This window comes from Rutidosis leptorrhynchoides, chromosome 3 (assembly GCF_046630445.1).
Source record: "Rutidosis leptorrhynchoides isolate AG116_Rl617_1_P2 chromosome 3, CSIRO_AGI_Rlap_v1, whole genome shotgun sequence".
In the NCBI taxonomy this organism is placed as follows: Eukaryota; Viridiplantae; Streptophyta; class Magnoliopsida; order Asterales; family Asteraceae; genus Rutidosis; species Rutidosis leptorrhynchoides.
In genome coordinates, this window is record NC_092335.1 from 618,925,521 (window position 1) to 618,941,792 (window position 16,272).

Genomic DNA, 16,272 nt, shown 5'->3' on the forward strand with positions numbered 1-16,272 from the left:
TAATGAATATCCATCGAATATCAAGATTTTTTCTTCGAAAGTACGTATTAGCTTCTAAATGTATGTTAAATGATAATGTCATTAGTACACAATGACTTAATAACAAATAGAAGTTACTTTGTTATTACTATGTACAATCAAAAGCAAGTATCTTCTAATTTGTATAATCGAAACTCATAGTGTTCTACTTTGTATAGTGTTTGATGGATTGAATTTTAATAGCGCAAATAAATACTCGATTCTCGTTGGGTAAATCTTATAAGTGTCTTCTATTAATGGGTGAAATTTGAATATCTTATTGAGATCTTTTATTGAGATCTTTCTTTGTATGGACACTCATTGTTTGCATTTTACTGTTTACATATATTGGAACATACAGACATGAATATGTCCTGATTTGAATCATAACTCATAAAGTGGTTGTATTAATCACCTTTTCAAATGATGCAAGGTTATTTCCACGTATTTGCATCTGAGCATATAATAAAGAAGCCATAGATTAGACTAATAATAATAATAATTATATTATAATAATCAACATTACACAAAAAGTCTTAAACAAGAATTATTGTGAATTAGTGGGTCAGAAACTTATTGTGTTAACCACTGCTATTTATGGATAAGAATATATATATATATATATATATATATATATATATATATATATATATATATATATATATATATATATATATATATATATATATGATAATGCTAAAAACGAACATATATTTCATAGCATTATTCCTCAAGAAAGACAAGCTTTTAGTTGCAATTGTTCTATTTACAAGTGATATTCGTTTAAATAATAAAAGGTGAAGACAGAAGACAGATTCGACGATTTGAAGACGCAAACGACCAAAAAGCTCAAAAGAACAAAAGACAATCAAAAAGGTTCCAATTATTGATAAGAAACGTCTCGAAATCACAAGAGTACAAGATTCAAAACGCAAAGTACAAGATATTAAATTGTACGCGAGGACGTTCGAAAATCCGGAACCGGGACTAGAGTCAACTCTTAACGCTCGACGCAACGGACTAAAAATTACAAGTTAACTATGTATATAAATATAATATAATATATAATTAATTATATTAATTATATATATATTATATATATATATTAAAAACCGTCGGCAGCAAGAAACTCCAAGGGTGTGAGCTGTAAATACCTCTCCGCGACTCGCGGAGTTTGAAGGGCATTTTGCCGCGAGTCGCGGAGCCCCAATTTTCAACTCTGGCTATAAAGCCAACCAAATTCTGATCAAATTTCATATCTTATTTCATCTCTCTCTCAATATATACGTAATATATATATATTTATATTTTAATTTTAATTTTAATTATAATTCTAATAATAAGGGTATGTTAGCGAATGTTGTAAGGGTGTAAGTCGAAATTCTGTCCGTGTAACGCTACGCTATTTTTAATCATTGTAAGTTATGTTCAACCTTTTTATATTAATGTCTCGTAGCTAAGTTATTATTATGCTTATTTAAAACGAAGTAATCATGATGTTGGGCTAATTACTAAAATTGGGTAATTGGGCTTTGTACCATAATTGGGGTTTGGATAAAAGAACGACACTTGTGGAAACTAGACTATGGGCTATTAATGGGCTTTATATTTGTTTAACTAAATGAAAGTTTGTTAATGTTAATATAAAGATTTACAATTGGGCGTCCCTATAAATTACCATATACACTCGATCGGACACGATGGGCGGGGTATTTATATGTACGAATAATCGTTCATTTAACCGGACACGGGAATGGATTAATAGCCACTAGAATAATTAAAACAGGGGTGAAATTACATTCAAGGGTAATTAGTGTAATTGTTAACAAAGTAGTAAAACCTTGGTTTACACGCAGTCGATAACCTGGTGTATTCATTAAACAAAGTATTAAAACCTTGTTACAATTCGAATCCCCAATTAGTTGGAATATTTAACTTCGGGTATAATAATAATTTGACAAGGACACTTGCAATTTATATTTATGACTGATGGACTGTTATGGACAAAAACCAGACGGACATATTGAATAATCCAGGACAAAGGACAATTAACCCATGGGCATAAAACTAAAATCAACACGTCAAACATCATGATTACGGAAGTTTAAATAAGCATAATTCTTTTATATCATATTTAATTTCCTTTATTTTATATTTAATTGCACTTCTAATTATCGCACTTTTATTTATTGTTATTTAATCGCACTTTTAATTATCGTACTTTTTAATTATCGCAATTTTATTATTCGCAATTTCATTATTGTTATTTACTTTACGCTTTAATTTAAGTCTTGTATTTATTTTATATTTTACATTAGGTTTTAACTGCGACTAAAGTCTTAAAATCGACAAACCGGTCATTAAACGGTAAAAACCCCCCTTTATAATAATAATATTACTTATATATATATTTGTATTTTTATAAAAGTAAACTAATATAGCGTTGAGCTTTGTTTAAAGATTTCCCTGTGGAACGAACCGGACTTACTAAAAACTACACTACTGTACGATTAGGTACACTGCCTATAAGTGTTGTAGCAAGGTTTAAGTATATCCATTCTATAAATAAATAAATATCTTGTGTAAAATTGTATCGTATTTAATAGTTTTTCCTAGTAAAATATAAACTATTTTATATACACCTCGTTCGACATCAAGTAATTTTTGGCGCCGCTGCCGGGGAACACTCTTAAAAACCGGAAGCGCAACGCTAATATAGAAAGAAAAAAAAAACAAAAATATATGTATTTTTAAGATTTTGTAAATATTTAAGTTTTATAAGTTTCTTTATTTCTATTTTAGTTTATAAAAATATAAGTTTTATTTTAAAATCGTTTATTTAAATTAAAAACAGAAAACATAAAATAAAAAAAAAAAATAAAGAAAAACGCGTAAAAACACAAAGCTGTCAACTGAATTCCTGAACCCCGCGACTCGCGGGGTTTTCTTCTTTATTTGCCGCGACTCGCGGAGGCCATCTGACACGCGACAGGAAGCCCTAAAACTGCATTAATTACGGGTTATTATTTATTATTATTATTTAAACCTTATTATTATTATTGTTATTAGTTTTAGTTTTAATTTTACTTTTTATTTAATTTGTTGTATTTAGTTTTAATTAGTTTTATAAAATTGTAAAATTAATAGTTTTATAAAATAAATAATATAAAAATAATATTTTTATAAAAATTGTACTTTTTACAATTTTTTTTTTTTGTATATTTTTATATTTTGTACCTTTTTAATCGTTGTAGCGTAATATTTGTATTTTTTAGCTCATATTTAATTTTAAACTTAGTTTTTGCTATAGTTATTTTTACTCCTAGATTTTTAGGCTTTGCCGTAGAATTCCTTAAGTGCTTTTTCTTTAGACTAAGAATTAGGTGCTTTAGAATTTTGCGACGCCTTTTTAAGTTTTAGTTTCTTTTTAAGTTATTTCCATTTGGGATTTAGTTTTTCCTGTAAGCTTTAATATTTTTAGACCTTTTACTATGTATCAATTATCATTCCAATTAGTAATATCAATTTACGATTATAATTTTAAGTTAGTTGTAGTAATAAGGTTAGGTTAGTCAAGTATTTTTAAGTTTTATAAGTTTCTTTTATTTTTCCGTCACCTTTTATTTTTCAACCATTTTTCTGTTTCGACCTTTTGCGACGAACTCTTTTTCTCTCTTATTTCTCGCTATTCTAGTTTTAGGACTTAGAATTTTTTCTACTTCTTATCTAAATTTCTTAAAATTACGAAAATTTATTTTAAGTGGTTAAATTGATAGACATCAAAATTTTCTGGTTCGTAGTAATAGTTGGATTTGTACGTGGACCGGGTTATTGGAGCCAAACAGTCCTCAATTATATTGAGACCAAACGAATCCTGCCCCTCTGCTGCATCTTTTGGCTATTCGAAACGTGGGCAAAATCAGAAAAGTCTATTGATTGGATAACTTATTATAATTTTTCTTTCCTTTTAAAAAACTAATAGGATATTCAGTGAATGCACCGAGCAAGACGTTCACCACCTTTTGTACGTTCACCACCTGTAACTCGATCAAGACATCGTTTAACAAATATAACCGCCGTTGATTTTTCTTTAGAATCGTCATCCAGTAGACCAAGTACTTCAGTTCAAATTTCCGATAATCCATTTTTTGAACCCAACCTCACAATTGAGAATCCAGAGAATATTCAGGAACGGTTCGTAGATCCTGAACCATTAAACTTTCCTCCGGAACCACCAATCATTCAAACAGAGATTGTTGAGGAACGAACCATTAAATCTGAAGCATCTAGTGATACCGATTCAACAAATTCAATTATGGAGAATCTGGAACCTTTAAGTATGGAAGACCGAATGAGAGCTAAACGCACTGGCCAAGGTCACGCAATTACTCATCCAGACATTAATGCGCCAGATTATGAAATCAAAGGACAAATTCTACACATGGTAACTAATCAATGCCAATTTAGTGGTGCGCCGAAGGAAGATCCAAATGAACATCTACGTACCTTTAATAGGATTTGCACACTATTTAAAATACGAGAAGTGGAGGATGAACATATATATCTCATGTTATTTCCCTGGACTTTAAAGGGAGAAGCCAAAGATTGGTTGGAATCGTTACCTGAAGGGGCGATCGATACATGGGATGTTTTAATTGACAAATTTCTTAAACAATTCTTTCCTGCATCTAAAGCCGTAAGACTTCAAGCAGAAATTGTTACGTTCACACAGAAACCAAATGAAACTCTATATGAGGCGTGGACAAGATATGGAAAGTTGTTAAGAGGATGTCCGCAACATGGTTTAGACACCTGTCAAATAGTACAAATATTCTACCAAGGATGCGACATCACTACAAGGAAAGACATAGATATAGCAGCTGGTGGTTCTATTATGAAGAAAACCGAAACTGATGCTTACAAAATTATTGATAACACTGCTTCCCACTCACATGAGTGGCATCAAGAAAAAGATATCATTAGATCATCTAAAGCAGCTAGAGCCGATTCTAGCCATGACTTAGATTCCATTTCCGCAAAGATAGATGCTTTCGAGAGACGAATGGAAAAGATGACTAAAGATATTCATGCTATACGAATTAGTTGTGAGCAGTGTGGAGGACCACATTTGACAAAAGATTGTCTAAGTATTGAATTAACAATGGAACAAAGAGAGAATATTTCATACATAAACCAAAGGCCTGGAAATAATTATCAGAATAATTATCAACCGCCAAGACCGATTTACAATCAAAACCAGAATTATAACCGAAATATTCCATACAATAACCAACAAGGTCCTAGCAATCAACAAGTATCCAATAATACTTATAATCAGCAAAGACCGAATTTTCAAAACAAACCACCACAACAAACCGATGATAAAAAGCCGAATTTAGAAGATATGATGACGAAGCTAGTTGAAACTCAAACGCAGTTTTTCACATCTCAAAAACAAACCAATGAACAAAATGCTCAAGCATTTAGAAATCAACAAGCTTCTATTCAAAATCTGGAACAAGAAGTGAGTAACCTAGCAAGGTTAATAGGTGAAAGAAAACCGGGAAGTCTACCAAGCGATACAAACGCTAACCCCCGGAATGAAACAGCTAAAGCTATCACCACAAGAAGTGGTACAACACTTAAATTGTAGCGACCCGACCAAATCGTCATTGACGGCGCCGTCTACTTAGGTCCCGTTACGTGGTCATAAGTCTTTAAGACAAAGTTTGACCAAAATATGTCGCCTTCATTTCAAAATAAAGATTGTTCCCCAAAGTTTACAAGAATTGTTCAACCAATAGTTAAGTTACAACGTTATAATACGAATGAAATCTAGGCGACACGGTTTAAAGTAAAGTCAAAAGACGCTCCATGAAATGCACATATACTCGACATCCAATGCAAGTATCAAATAATGAGCGGAAGCATGTATCATGTATCGTTCAAGGGCCTGAGAAAAACATAGAAATCTGTCAACGAAAACGTTGGTGAAATCATAGGTTTAAGTAAGTAAGTACAAGTGAACCACAAGATTTGCATCAATGAAATAATAGTAATACATTCCAAAAGTTTGTTTCACGAGCACCCAATTATCAATGCTTAACATTTCCTTCCATTGAACCCCATCACTTAGTGCTAGAACATACACTGTTTCTCGAAAATATATTTCATTCGTAAACGGTAGCGAACCGTTTGAATGAGGGTTTGTCAAACCCATATGGATCCATAAAACATAAGTTCTCGCTTACACCCGGCAAGTGTAACTAATGATAATCGAATTGAGGATTTTGTTCTAAACTCGTATGTAGAATGTTTGTTTTCCTGTACTTGTGTTCACTTAGTAAAAGAAATGTTTATGTTTTCTCATCCCAAATGTAAGTTCAAAAAGAGTAAAAGTGGGACTATGATCTCACCTTGAGTGCACGAGTAGTAAAGTACTTCGACAAGTAAACGTGTGCAAAGAACAATGCTAGTCTTGACCTAAACAATAGGTTGTATCAATAACGGTAAACACGATAGGTCAAAGATGTTCAATTAGTCCTATGGCTCGTTAAGACTCGATCATAATAGCATGTGAATCAAATTGTCATGTTTCATGCAAGGTACAAGTATAAAAACATGTTAGAACGATTGCACAATTATTTGGTTAAGTTTGATTAAAAGTCAACTTGGTCGGGTCAAAGTCAACAGAAAAGTCAACGGGGTCGGGTCAGGTATCCGACAATTTTTCTAAGTTATATAATCATATATGAGCATGTTGGCCAAGTTTCATGTTAATCGGAGGTCTAGAACATGCCAAACATTTTTCGTCAAAAGGTCAAGCAAACAGCCAGTTTTAGGCAAACGGGACGGCGTCCCAAGTTGCTAGACGGCGTCCTAAAATGAAGGTTGGGACGGCATCCCAAGTTGCTAGACGGCGTCCCAAAATGAAGGTTGGGACGGCGTCTTGAGTTTCTGGACGGCGTCCTGATTGGTTTGCAGGCCCTGTTTGCTGCAACTCTAAGTGCACGAACCAACAATCAAACCAACCCAAATTACAAACCGTAAACAATTAGAACATGTATTTTATATCACCGGAAAGGTAATTTGACGAGGAAAACACCTAGACACATTTCATCAAGCAATTCAACACTTACACACCCCAAAACCGCATTTAAACGTCCATAATCAAGGTTCAAGTTCCAAATATGCATTTCATGATTCGGGCAACCAATTTACATGTATGATATGCCGTTTCGAAGGTAATCATACACACATTGCAACAAAATTCTTATCTACAATATTTCATAGCATTTGGTGCATCAAAAGTTCATCTAAAGCTTATTAAACCCTAATCCAAGTTCACAAAATCGCTAATTATGTTCTTGGAGTTTCCTTAATCAACTTATACATCAAAACGAAGCTAATGATACTAGGAACACAATTAGAACATGAACTTTTAACATCTAACAACATATGATCATCTAAAATTCAAGAACAACACACCAAAATTCAAGTTCATGCTAGTTACACTAAAACAACGAGATCGAGCATACAAATTACATACACGACATCACAATGAGCCATAGACACTAACTAACACCATTTCAAGTCAAAAACACGAATTTAGAGAAATCTAGAGTTTTAGAAATGTTACCCAAACGAGATGAAGTTGGTACCAAAATGAAGAGGATGAAGAGAGGATCACGAATATGTAATTTATTTTGTTGTAAGCCTCCTAGATCGGATTTAGATGATGATTGAATGAATTTTGTAAGTGGGTGTGTGTTCTTGCTAGAGAGAAAGAGAGAGATGGAGATGATAATGAATGGGTGAAAGGGGTTTGACCCTTTGACCTAGTCAAGGGTTTGATCCCTTGTCAAGTTTAGTCCCTCAACTTTCGTTCGGGTGCGTGAATTACCTAAACGAGATAATTTAAAACGCTTATCAACGGGAGATGTTATAAACATATAACGGACTTTATATTAGTATAACGGAAAAGTAAATGGAAAAAGGCGGGATGTTACATTACCTACTCCTTAAAAGAAATTTCGTCCCGAAATTTAAGTAGGCGTAGTAGTCGTTGTTTCTTCCTCGAGATCTTGCGTTTCCGAATTCACGAATAGATGAGGATACTTCCTTTGCATTTGATCTTGTCTTTCCCAAGTAAACTCTGGTCCTCTTTTGGCATTCCAACGAACCTTGACAATCGGGATTCGGCTTTGTTTCAATGTCTTGACGGAGGTGTCCACAATTTCAACCGGTTCCTCCACAAAATGAAGTTTGTCATCAATAGTAAGTTCTTCGAGAGGGATGACGATATCGGGTTCGGCAAGACACTTTTTCAAGTTAGATACATGGAAGGTAGGATGAACGGAGTTCAATTGAGGCGGAAGATCTAAACGATAAGCAACGGTTCCAATATGCTCCAAGATTTCGAAAGGACCAATATACCGCGGATTTAGCTTCCCGCGTTTCCCAAAACGGATTACACCTTTCCAAGGCGCGACTTTTAACATTACTCGGTCACCGACTTGAAATTCAAGATCGTTGCGTCGTTTGTCGGTATAGCTCTTTTGACGACTTCGAGCCGTCCTAAGCCTATCTCGGATTTGAACGATTTTCTCGGTGGTTTCGTGAATGAGTTCAGGTCCGGTGATTTGCACGTCGCCTACCTCGGCCCAACAAAGAGGTGAACGACATTTGCGGCCATATAGTGCTTCAAAAGGTGCGGCTTTAATACTCGCGTGATAACTATTGTTATAAGAGAACTCGGCGAGAGGTAAGTGCTTGTCCCAAGCTTTTCCGAAATCAACCACGCAAGCTCGTAACATGTCCTCTAAGGTTTGAATTGTACGTTCGCTTTGTCCATCGGTTTGAGGATGATATGCGGTGCTCATGTCTAAACGCGTTCCCAACGCGTCTTGCAATGTACGCCAAAATCTAGAAACGAAACGGCCATCTCGGTCGGAGATAATCGATAAAGGTACACCGTGTCGGGCTACGATCTCCTTAATGTAAAGTTGTGCAAGTTTCTCCATTTTGTCCGTTTCTTTCATGGCAAGGAAGTGTGCGGATTTGGTGAGACGGTCAACAATAACCCAAATGGTATCATAACCGCCCGTCGTTTTTGGTAGTTTGGTGATAAAATCCATCGTTATCCTTTCCCACTTCCATTGCGGGATCTCGGGTTGTTGAAGTAGTCCGGACGGTCTTTGGTGTTCGGCTTTGACTTTGGAACATGTCAAACACTTGGAAACATAAGTAGCTACGTCCCTTTTGATGTTCGGCCACCAATATAGTTGTTTAAGGTCGTGGTACATCTTATTGGCACCGGGGTGAATCGAGTATCGTGACTTATGAGCTTCATCTAAAATAAGGCTTCGTAGATCCCCATAACTAGGCACCCAAATTCTTCTGGCGAAATATCGGAGCCCGGTTTCTTTAACTTCGAATCGAGAGGTGAGGACGTTCAAGTGTTCGAGAGAGATGTTTTCATCCTTGAGAGCCTCATCTTGGGCTACCCGAATTTGGCTATTAAGGTTGGTGTGAATGGTGATGTTTAAAGCTCGGACACGGAGAGGCACCGCTCTTTCTTTTCGACTTAAGGCATCGGCTACTACATTTGCCTTCCCGGGATGGTAACGAAGCTCGCAATCGTAATCGTTTAAGGTTTCAATCCACCTTCGTTGTCTCATGTTTAGTTGCTTTTGATCGAAAATGTGTTGAAGGCTTTTGTGATCGGTGAAGATAGTACTCTTGGTTCCATAAAGATAGTGTCTCCACATTTTAAGTGCAAAGACAACGGCTCCGAGTTCGAGATCATGTGTCGTATAGTTTCGTTCATGAATTTTGAGTTGTCGAGAAGCATAAGCAATGACTTTTGTTCGTTGCATCAATACACACCCAAAACCATGTTTTGAGGCATCGCAATATACAACAAAGTCATCATTGCCTTCGGGAAGTGACAAGATAGGAGCGGTGGTTAGCTTCGTTTTCAAGATTTGGAATGCGGATTCATGTTCGGTCGCCCAAATGAATTTCTTTCCCTTGTGAGTCAATGCGGTTAGAGGACGTGCAACCAAAGAGAAATTTTCGATGAATCTACGATAGTACCCGGCGAGACCCAAAAATTGACGAATGTGAGTAGGAGTAGTAGGAGTCTCCCATTTGCTAATGGCTTCGATTTTCGTTGGATCGACTTTAATACCTTGGTCACTTACAACATGACCAAGAAATTGAACTTCCTTTAACCAAAATTCACACTTGGAGAATTTGGCATAGAGTTGTTCTTGTCTTAAAAGTTCAAGCACAAGTCGGAGATGCTGTTCGTGCTCTTCTTCATTTTTAGAATAGATCAATATGTCATCGATGAACACAATAACGAATTTATCGAGATACGGTTTGCACACGCGGTTCATAAGATCCATGAACACCGCCGGTGCGTTAGTGAGACCAAATGGCATGACAAGGAATTCATAACTACCATAACGAGTTCGGAAAGCGGTTTTGGAGACATCTTCCCCCTTAACCCTCAATTGATGATAACCCGAGCGGAGATCGATTTTCGAATATACACAAGACCCGATCAAAGAGGTCATCGATGCGAGGAAGAGGATATCGGTTCTTAACCGTCAATTTATTTAGTTCACGATAATCAATGCACATTCGTAGGGATCCGTCTTTCTTTTTAACAAACAAAATCGGAGCGCCCCAAGGTGAATGGCTAGGTTGGATAAAACCACGATCGAGTAGTTCTTAGATTTGACTTTGCAATTCTTGCATTTCAGATGGAGCGAGTCTATATGGTGCACGTGCTACGGGTGCGGCTCCCGGAATAAGATCGATTTGGAATTCAACCGGTCGATGAGGCGGAAGACCCGGCAATTCGTCGGGAAATACATCGGAATAGTCACTAACAATTGGCACATCATCGATGGGCTTCTCATCGGACTCGACTTTCTTAACGTGAGCAAGGATCGCAAAACAACCCTTACGGAGTAGTTTTCTAACTTTAAGACACGAAACGAGGTTGAGTCTGGTGCAACTCTTATCGCCATAAACAATCAAAGGTTCACCATTCTCGATAGGAATTCGGATTGCGTTAAGATCACAAAGAATGTGAGATTTCGTTTTGACTAACCAATTCATACCGATTATTACATCAAAGCTTCCTAGTTCCATGGGTATCAAGTCAATTTCAAATTCCTTACCCAAAATGTTTATCGTACACCCCCGGTAATATGTGTCGGCACTTAATAGTTTCCCGTTAGCCACTTCAATGGTATAAGGGGTATCTAATGGAAGAGGTGGAGTGCTAAAAGAATGAGTCAAAGTCTTGGATACAAAGCATTTATCGGCACCCGAATCGAATAAGCAAGAGACATAAGAATTGTTGAGAAGAAACGTACCCGTGACTAGTTCAGTGTCATCCCGGGCTTCCTCGGTGTTGATGTTAAAAGCTCGGCCGCGCGTATTGGGGTTATCTTTCTTCTTTGGGCATGCATTTCTATAATGACCCGTTTGGCCACATTCGTAACAAGTGCCCGTCTTTGGTGCATTGGGCCACTTTCGAGCGACGGGAGTGGCACTTTTACAATCGTTGGCCTTATGACCAATTCCTTGGCACCGATGGCAAATTAGCTTACTACATTCGCCAAAGTGATGTTTGTTGCATTTGTTGCAAAAAGGTAGATTCCCGGCATAACCCTTCTTGCCGTCGAAAGTGAAAGATTTCTTGGCAAAGTTGTTGTTGCTTGATTGGGAGGGTTCCCACTTTCTTTTGTTGCCGCCCGATTTATCCTCGGCCTTAGGTGCCGGAACTACGATTTCGTCAACCGTTTCAATTAGTTGGCGAGCCATGTTCATAGCGGCTTGATGAGTAGTGGGTTTGGATGACATCACCCCTTGTTTGATGCTTTTTGGAAGACCGAGCATGTAGAGCTCAATCCTTTGAGATTCGGGGTTAACAAGATTAGGACACATCAAGGATAGTTCGGCGAAGCGTTGATTATAAGCTTTAAGATCGTTTCCGACCGCTTTCAAAGCTCTTAGTTCTTCCTCAAGCTTTCGGGTTTCTTCGCGCGGAAAATATTCAACAATCATCTTTTCCTTTAGATCGGCCCAAGAGAGGGCATGAGCTTCATCGGTACCCACCGATTGAACATAGGTGTTCCACCATGTTAGAGCAATTCCGGAGAAAGTGTGAGTGGAGTATTTGACCTTGTCTTGGTCCCGACAACCGCTTATGCTAAAGACGGCTTCCGTTTGCTCAAACCATCGGGTGAGCACGACCGGTCCCCCGGTTCCATCAAAAGTGTGAGGTTTGCACCCCATGAAAGCTTTATAGGAGCATCCCTCGTTTGAGTTTCCGGCTCCATTGTTGTTGTTGTTGTTGTTGTTGTTGTGGTTGTTATTATTATTGTTGTTGGATGAGTGACCGGCCATGGCCGCATCTACGGCGGTAGCTATCGTCCGTTCGAGAGCTTGTTCGGGAGTTTCATTGCGGCGTACACGACGAGGAGCCATTGTTCCTTCAAGACACAAGAATATCATTGATTAGTATTCTCAATAATACTAACCGTGATATAGAATAAAGATAAAGAGAAGTTTTTCCTCGACTCGCCTTAAATTCTTTATGTCATAATGTCGGAACGTTCATATGAGTCACCGTAATATAATCCCGGAAATTATATTACCCTGATTCATATGTGCATTCGACATCATTTCATATAGTCAAGGTGGCGTGTCAATCAAATTAAACAACGTGAGATTAAGAGGAACTAAGAGTAGATATGAGTAGAAGCGTTCGAGTATAAATGCACAAGTAGTCAAGTAATTCCTACTTCAAGTCTATATGCCGGTTGTAGTCTAGACTCATCAATGTACCCTATGACTCGGGGTTGACACTAATGAACTCTAAATCCCTACAACCAACGCTCTGATACCATCTGTAGCGACCCGACCAAATCGTCATTGACGGCGCCGTCTACTTAGGTCCCGTTACGTGGTCATAAGTCTTTAAGACAAAGTTTGACCAAAATATGTCGCCTTCATTTCAAAATAAAGATTGTTCCCCAAAGTTTACAAGAATTGTTCAACCAATAGTTAAGTTACAACGTTATAATACGAATGAAATCTAGGCGACACGGTTTAAAGTAAAGTCAAAAGACGCTCCATGAAATGCACATATACTCGACATCCAATGCAAGTATCAAATAATGAGCGGAAGCATGTATCATGTATCGTTCAAGGGCCTGAGAAAAACATAGAAATCTGTCAACGAAAACGTTGGTGAAATCATAGGTTTAAGTAAGTAAGTACAAGTGAACCACAAGATTTGCATCAATGAAATAATAGTAATACATTCCAAAAGTTTGTTTCACGAGCACCCAATTATCAATGCTTAACATTTCCTTCCATTGAACCCCATCACTTAGTGCTAGAACATACACTGTTTCTCGAAAATATATTTCATTCGTAAACGGTAGCGAACCGTTTGAATGAGGGTTTGTCAAACCCATATGGATCCATACAACATAAGTTCTCGCTTACACCCGGCAAGTGTAACTAATGATAATCGAATTGAGGATTTTGTTCTAAACTCGTATGTAGAATGTTTGTTTTCCTGTACTTGTGTTCACTTAGTAAAAGAAATGTTTATGTTTTCTCATCCCAAATGTAAGTTCAAAAAGAGTAAAAGTGGGACTATGATCTCACCTTGAGTGCACGAGTAGTAAAGTACTTCGACAAGTAAACGTGTGCAAAGAACAATGCTAGTCTTGACCTAAACAATAGGTTGTATCAATAACGGTAAACACGATAGGTCAAAGATGTTCAATTAGTCCTATGGCTCGTTAAGACTCGATCATAATAGCATGTGAATCAAATTGTCATGTTTCATGCAAGGTACAAGTATAAAAACATGTTAGAACGATTGCACAATTATTTGGTTAAGTTTGATTAAAAGTCAACTTGGTCGGGTCAAAGTCAACAGAAAAGTCAACGGGGTCGGGTCGGGTATCCGACAATTTTTCTAAGTTATATAATCATATATGAGCATGTTGGCCAAGTTTCATGTTAATCGGAGGTCTAGAACATGCCAAACATTTTTCGTCAAAAGGTCAAGCAAACAGCCAGTTTTAGGCAAACGGGACGGCGTCCCAAGTTGCTAGACGGCGTCCCAAAATGAAGGTTGGGACGGCGTCCCAAGTTGCTAGACGGCGTCCCAAAATGAAGGTTGGGACGGCGTCTTGAGTTTCTGGACGGCGTCCTGATTGGTTTGCAGGCCCTGTTTGCTGCAACTCTAAGTGCACGAACCAACAATCAAACCAACCCAAATTACAAACCGTAAACAATTAGAACATGTATTTTATATCACCGGAAAGGTAATTTGACGAGGAAAACACCTAGACACATTTCATCAAGCAATTCAACACTTACACACCCCAAAACCGCATTTAAACGTCCATAATCAAGGTTCAAGTTCCAAATATGCATTTCATGATTCGGGCAACCAATTTACATGTATGATATGCCGTTTCGAAGGTAATCATACACACATTGCAACAAAATTCTTATCTACAATATTTCATAGCATTTGGTGCATCAAAAGTTCATCTAAAGCTTATTAAACCCTAATCCAAGTTCACAAAATCGCTAATTATGTTCTTGGAGTTTCCTTAATCAACTTATACATCAAAACGAAGCTAATGATACTAGGAACACAATTAGAACATGAACTTTTAACATCTAACAACATATGATCATCTAAAATTCAAGAACAACACACCAAAATTCAAGTTCATGCTAGTTACACTAAAACAACGAGATCGAGCATACAAATTACATACACGACATCACAATGAGCCATAGACACTAACTAACACCATTTCAAGTCAAAAACACGAATTTAGAGAAATCTAGAGTTTTAGAAATGTTACCCAAACGAGATGAAGTTGGTACCAAAATGAAGAGGATGAAGAGAGGATCACGAATATGTAATTTATTTTGTTGTAAGCCTCCTAGATCGGATTTAGATGATGATTGAATGAATTTTGTAAGTGGGTGTGTGTTCTTGCTAGAGAGAAAGAGAGAGATGGAGATGATAATGAATGGGTGAAAGGGGTTTGACCCTTTGACCTAGTCAAGGGTTTGATCCCTTGTCAAGTTTAGTCCCTCAACTTTCGTTCGGGTGCGTGAATTACCTAAACGAGATAATTTAAAACGCTTATCAACGGGAGATGTTATAAACATATAACGGACTTTATATTAGTATAACGGAAAAGTAAATGGAAAAAGGCGGGATGTTACATAAATCACCTGAAATACCTGTAACTTCTGATGAAACTATTCCTACTCCACAAGAACCACAACCTGATCAAGATAAGGAAAAAGAACCGGTAGTTGAAAAGGTTAATGAAGATAACACAGTTAAGGATAAACCTTATGTTAAACCATACCAACCACCACTTCCTTATCCGAGTAAAATGAAGAAAGAAAAACTTGAAGCCGAGCAATCCAAATTCTTGGATATGTTTAAACAGATAAATGTAAATCTTCCTTTCATTGATGTGATTTCAGGAATGCCAAGATATGCTAAATTCTTGAAAGATCTAATCACGAATAGAAAGAAAATGGAAGAACTCTCGGCTGTTACTATGAATGCTAATTGTTCAGCAGTGCTGTTGAATAAGATACCAGAAAAATTATCTGATCCAGGAAGTTTCACAATTCCATGTTTTCTGGGTAGTCTTAGTTCAATAGAAGCATTGGCAGACTTAGGTGCTAGTATAAATCTAATGCCGTATTCACTATACGCTAAACTAGACCTTGGAGAATTAAAACCAACAAGAATAAGCATACAACTAGCCGATAGATCAATAAAATATCCTAGAGGGATAATGGAGAACATGCTAGTTAAAGTTGGTACTTTAGTATTTCCAGTAGATTTTGTTGTTTTGGACATGGAAGAAGATTCTCAAGTTCCTCTCATATTAGGAAGACCATTCTTAAACACGGCTAAAGCAATGATAGACGTGTTCGGTAAGAAACTGACCCTAAGTATAGAGGATGAGAGTGTTACCTTTTCAGTTGATAGAGCAATGCAACAACCACAATCTGCAGATGATACATGTTATTATATTCAAACTATAGATGCACATGCATAATTGTTAGAAGAATTTCCAGAATTACAAGGAACAGGAGAATGTTCTTTAGGAGAAGGTAATGAACCAATTGATGAAGCTGAAATGTTAGCTACACTTATAGCTA